This window comes from Pinus tabuliformis, chromosome 7 (assembly GCF_031772625.1).
Source record: "Pinus tabuliformis cultivar Carrire ecotype Pingquan chromosome 7, CPIR1, whole genome shotgun sequence".
In the NCBI taxonomy this organism is placed as follows: domain Eukaryota; kingdom Viridiplantae; phylum Streptophyta; class Pinopsida; order Pinales; family Pinaceae; genus Pinus; species Pinus tabuliformis.
In genome coordinates, this window is record NC_142293.1 from 576,429,363 (window position 1) to 576,436,066 (window position 6,704).

Below are 6,704 nucleotides of genomic sequence, written 5' to 3' on the forward strand. Positions count from 1 at the left end.
TTAAAGTCACTGTGAACAAGGTATGTCTCTCTCCCGTCTGATGTTTTTGGAGCTATAACATATTGGTCTAATAGTTTTCGAAGAAGACAATCAAGGAATCAATGTTTATATATTTTATTTAATTATAGTGGTGTAAGAATTAAATATTAGCTTCTTTTCTATCTTATTAGTGTGGTTGCCTCGTTCAGCCAACGATATTGTAAAGCTTAAGGTTTGATTTTTTTCAACCTGATTAGCGTAGCTGACCTTCCCCATTAATCCAAAAGTGATGCAGACTGAAAGTCATAGGATTAATTTCCAGCGTACCATTACATGTTCTATTCCGTGTACATCTCATCTAACCCACCATTCTAGTTGGCAGCATTGATATCTATTTACTACAAAATACTTTCCGTGTTGTATATGGAAGTCGTGGAAGAAACACACACTTTCTACAACTTCTATGTCCATGGCGACTTTATGCACATAGGTAACACTACAACGGTCTATTCCGTGTACAGGTCATCTAACCGACCATCATACTTTGTGGCATCGATATTTATTTATTGGAAAATTATTTGTGATAGATATGAAAGAAATGGACGAAACCCTTAATTTCCACAATGTTTTCTTAATTTACACAACTTTTAAGCGTAGTATCTTTATTTTCTATGCCATGTTTTTTCTCATGTTTTGTTTTAAATTTTAGAAATGTAAATTTGATTCATTAGGCTTGTATAATTGAAAGATTTTAGAAATGTTACGAAGAGTTAAATTTATTTGTGTATTAAAAAAAATTATTACTAAGATAATATAATTATTTTGAAAAGTGAAAAAATGTTTTTTTTTTTAATATTTCATTTTATATACGTGTGCAGATTTTACTATGAGATTGTCTATATGAAATTTATTTAATTTATCATTGAATTAAAATGAAATAATATTAAAAAAAATGTTTTTTTAATTTTTTTTACTTTACTAAAATCTGGTCGCATAATTCTCAATAAAATTTCAATATTTATAAAATCTCAATATTTATAAAAGTGAAGAAAAATGATATGTTGTCTATATGGCCATGCATATCCGTAATTTTTATATGAAGGTTTAATAAAGTCTAGCACTAAGTCATTCACAGGCTTCGAGCTATGGTTTTTAATGAACATTGATCAAACTCATATCTTGTTTTTATGACATATGATCTTGATAGCAGTATAGATAGATATTCATTCAGTAGCTTTGTCATAACTGCGAATTACATCATAATATATATGTCAATTATGTGGATTGATATCCATAAGGTATCCCACATGGACCATAATACATTTCACATCCCATTCGACGCGGCCAAGTGGTAATTGGTAAGATACTTCAGATTTATGATATGTCATTTCGCAACTAAATGCACATCCTGTGGCTCCAACTTACGAGCCACTACATCACGAATACTTGGGATAGTCTTTCAAGTTTGGCAGTAGTTTCAGTCAGTTGTAAGGTAGAGAACACCTCTAGGAGCTCGCAAGAGGAATTTTCAAGAAACAAGAACTTTGGGGAACTACCTGCAATTGAATTTGTGTCGTATAAAGTCACTATGAATAAGGTATGTCTCTCTCCCAACTGGTGTTTTTGGAACTATAGCAGATTGATTGGTTATGTTGTTTTTTTCGAAGTTGAATGGGTAATGACATTTCTTTTGTGTAAGCTTGGCAGTACTTCCTTTTCCTATTAATCATATATAGGCAAGTAACAAAAAATATGTTTGGTGGCCTCAACCTGCCTGAGGGAAACCAAGTCTGTTAGCCACCGATTAGCATCATATGTCGTCCAAAATTAAATAGTTTGAGAATATCCATACATGCTAAATATGCTATTATATCTACTATATGTTTAATCATTCTAGTATTAAAGTAAATGCTATCCGACCAGATCTTTATAAAAAACAAAAAACATTGATTTTTGCTACTCTACTTCAATCATCTGATGATTCGATAGGGGTCAGGTCCTTAGCACTCGACCCAAGGACTTCATTCTACAGCAAGCTTTGAATTTGTTTCTCCATTCGTCCCAAACAGACATTCTGATGATATTGTTGCACTTGCACAGCCTGAATCTCCCTTTGAATGTCCTTTAGGCTTCACCCCTCTTGTCGTGCTTGTTGTGGTTCTTCTAGGTCCATGTTTTTTGTCATGGCCCTGGCCAACAGGTTCTTCATTACCCAGTAAATCTGGACTAAACAGCGTTTTCCGGCCTCGGGTGTGTCCCGGATCTATGAGCAGGGGATCCCATTCCTCCGTTGGAAGCGGTTTTGTTGTTGCCTTGGTGTTTAGCTCTGCCTCCCATGTTGAAATTATGGCTTTAACCTGTGTTGGAGTTCCTCCATGGTATGCATGCATGAGGTTCTACATGTTTTCCTCTCCATTTTTCCTGCCCCTCTTCCGCTGGGTCTTGCTAGTCGAAGCCACCAACGATTTCTTTTCTTTTATGTCTATTTGAAAGCACGGCGACCCCATTTTCTTCCTGGTCCTCTCCCTGCCTTCACCATTTTGCTTTCCCTCTGAATTTATTCCTACCACCACCCCTCTCTAATTCTTTCATGCTCCTGGTGTAGGAGCATCGAAGTCAGAAGGGGAGGAAAATTAAATAAACCTGTAAGAGTAGCATAAGTACAAACATTATAACCATACCATATTTCATTCTTGGCCTTCAGCCATTCCATGTAAAGCACCATTACAGAATCTCAAATTCGGATTTGAGGGAGATGACCCGAGTTCCCCCCAGTCCCTTCCCGTCTTTCCTTCATCCTCACTATGCGCACTGGTAAGTGATACTCTTCCCTCAACCACTTAATTCCCCCCTTGGAGTAGCCAACCCACTGGGTTCCAGGCTTAGGCCCAACGACACCCAAGTTGACGGACAAGCAAGGTTTGGGGAAATCAAGAAAAGAAATGCAGGAGTTTGACTCTGTTCTAACTGAAATTGCAAGCCCGCTGAGGTCTGGAGCCCCCGGTTCCTCCCTCCTACCCCTTTGGTTATTGAGGCTACCATGCAGCCCGACTTGAACTAGATTGGCTAAGAGAATGGTGAAGAACATACCCAGAACTCTCCAACGATCAGTCTTATAGTCCTCTACCCAACCATATCGCCAATTCCACCGGATTGTACTCACAATGGCAGAATTACCAGCCGCACTAGGGTTCCAGTCCCCCAACTCCCAATTATTGCCCCTTCACTCCTCCGAATTACCCAGGAGCCAAGTTGCGGTCGGTTGGTCGAGATTTCTGAATTTGTGGTACCCCAACACCCCTTTCCTAACCCTCTGGGTCTAGAAGTCTCCCAAGAACCAAACTAAGCCAAACTAGACAGACAAGTATGAATTACAAATCCCTTACCCCCCTCGTATCCCTCACTGGCTCTAGAGATTGCGAGATGACCGCAGGCCCTCAGGTGAGCCTCGGCCCCTTCTACATCCCAGTCTTTGGGTTTCAACGATGGTTATTGCAAATTTCACTACCCAGGAGACAAAAATCCCTCGTATACCTCCATGGATCCCCTTATTGCCCAACAGGCTACCATACATTGTAGAAAATAAAAAACCAGACATCAACATTAGACTGAGCCAAATTTCTTTCAATACATTTGAAACCACTACCATTCGATGCCAAACCAGCCTCCATTCTTGCAGTATTGACTCCATATCAAGACTAAGGTAGGCCTGAATTACATACCAGTCTCTTTCTGAATCGTTGAAGGCGTTTTCTAGGTGGAGGTGATAGTCCCTTCTACCACAAGCCAATTTCTCCCCCCGACTTCTAGTCTCGTCGCCTACTACCCATTTCCTCCTCCAACCCTGCATGCATGCAATGACTGCCTTCACCACCTTTCCTCCTTGATTACCTGTCAACCCACCCTTTTGTTTTCTCGAGGCAATCAACACCTGCCTTTCTCTCCCGGTACCTCATGTCGCGCTCGTGTGGGGTCCTTAGATGGCCCGCCCACTTACCCTACCCACTTGTCCTTCAAGCATGTCCATGATCCAACTCCGGATCTCCTTTCCCATCACACCCCGATCGGGGGCTGAATGGGTATTGACATTTTAATTCATCCTTTTTTTCCTTATTTTCACAGTGTTTCTATTTTTATGATTTAGTTTCTATTGTGAAGAATCTGTCTATATGAAAGTTTGTGGTTTTGCTTCAGAGATGTAGAACACTCTCAACTAAAGCATCGAAGCTCTTGAAATTTGTCTTAAATTGCATAATTGTTTATATTGACAGAAATTTGTGCTTCGCTTCTTCTTTTTTATCTAGTGGGAAATTCTTTGGTCTAATTCAAGATTATTGTGAGGTTTTTTATTCTTAAGGGCAGTTTCTAAACGGCATTTACTACTGGTGAGATCTTACTATAAAATATTTTTATTTATGGGTTATTTAAATACGAAAATGTCGAAAAAATAACAAGCTTCTCGAATGTCTAATTTCTTGGATCCTTGAAAGGGCTTAGAGGTTTAATTTCATTGGTTATGTTTCCTATCTCTGCTCTATGAAATTGAAGGTTCTTGTTTCGCAGTTCATACCGTGAATTTGTGATTTTTTTGTAATTTTGGTAGGACTACATCTTCATCATGTCTAATATATCACCTCCATCGGGCGGGGAATTGGAACATTGACTTCACATCAAGGAATGCCTTAACAGAGCACCCGATCACCATCTATCCAAGGCCTTGTAGACTTTTTGATAAGCGTGGTAGGACTACTTATTCATCATGTGCATTTATATCACCCCGATTGGGAGGCAAGGAATTGAACCAGTGACTTCACATTAATGAGTGCCTTAACATACCACCCAATTACCATCTATCCAAAACCTCATAACTTAAATTAAATAAAAATAATATTTTTTTAAAACAATAAAATTAAACATTAATTGAATTGATTTCTTACCTGGTTCACATCTTCTCCATTTTATATATTGTACAATGAATAAAGAAAAGGTGCAAATGTATGACGTAAGGTAAGGTTGATAAGAAAATTGCTTGAGAGAATGAATAAAGGAAATAAGGTTGATTTATAAAATGTGCAAGAGAAGAATAATATTTCCCGAGAATATATGATGACTTCTTTGGCTCCGCGTGCTTCATTTTCTCTTACAAATTTGACTTTGTATGGACTTGTTTTTTCTCTTACAACTTTGGCTTTGTATGAACTTGCTTTTTGTTTTTCAAAGATTGATAATGTTTTTCTATAAAATTTATGTTAGCAAATTATAAAATAGTAATTAACTTATCATAAATATATTTGAAAATGTAAGCAGCACAATTTTAGATCGATGGTATAATATGCCTTATTTAGCGATCACAAAGTATGTTACTTGATTTTTTCCATTTTAATGTGTACCAAATCTTTCTCATTTTACTTTTTCTTCTTAATGATTCATATTATTTCTTTTATTCATATTAATTTTGAGGATAATGTATACGGATAGAATGATAGTATTTACTAGCACAACCATATTAGTAAATGTGGTTGATATACGCTGAAGGCATATAATCATGATTATTATGATTATTATTATTAATTAATATTATTGCCATTGTTAATTAATATTATTATTAATTGATATTGTTAATATAAATATTGTTAATTCTAAAACCCCAAGGTATTATAAACCCAAGGGAATAATATTAAACCCAAGGGGTTAATATTAAAAACCCAAGGGATTATAAACTCAAAGGAATAATATTAAACCCAAGGGATAAATATTATAAACCAGAGGTATATAAACACTAAGATTAATATTATAAGCTCTAAAATAAACATGGTTGACCGCGGTTGACTTTCATATTGACACAATCTTTGTCACAATTCGACATTGGACTATGGTTCACCATAATTGATTTTCATATTGAGACAATTTTTGACACAATGTGACGTTGGACAGTGACTGGTCATGGTTGACCAAGGTTGATTTGCATTTTGAGACAATCTTTGTCACACTGCGACGTTGGACCTTGGTTGACCATGATTGACCATGGTTGAACCTAGTTGATTTACATATTGAGACAATCTATGACACAATGCGACATTGGAACATGGTTTACCATGGTTGATTTTCGTATTAAACCCTAGGATTAATAGTGTAAACCTTATGAATAATATTATACCCTATGGACTAAGAAACCTGGTTGAAAAAAAAAAAAAATTTAGATTTTCGCGCGCGCTGCTCTGATCCGCGGAGCCGAGAGAAGGTCTGCCGCCGCCAAAGATCTTGGACGCAGCCATGACTGGCCCTGGGGGTGGGGAGTCCGCTCCCTCCCCGCCATTATTCACCGCAGATGCTTTCTGAAGGCTGTTAACGCAAAAAGGGAAGAAGCCACAGCACATTGAGGTGCCAAAATTCATAAAAAAGCTCGACGAAATACCAGAGATAGCACTTCCAGAGGATCAACCTATTAAAATAGCTCTTGCGCTGTCTGACAGAGGCCTGGTAGGGCAGTTTATGGGCCGATGGCCGTCCACTAAAACCACGGATGATTGGATTCAGCGAAACTGGAGACCGCAGCTGGAAAACAATGTAATTTGTTATGTTGTTGGACGAGGTTATTTCATCTTTGAATTTACCACCAAAGAAGACCGCGACCTGGTTTTCAGAAACGGGCCGTATTTTATGGGAAATCAGGGACTGTATCTCAACAAATGGAGTTCTGATTTTGACCCATCCGTCGATGTCCC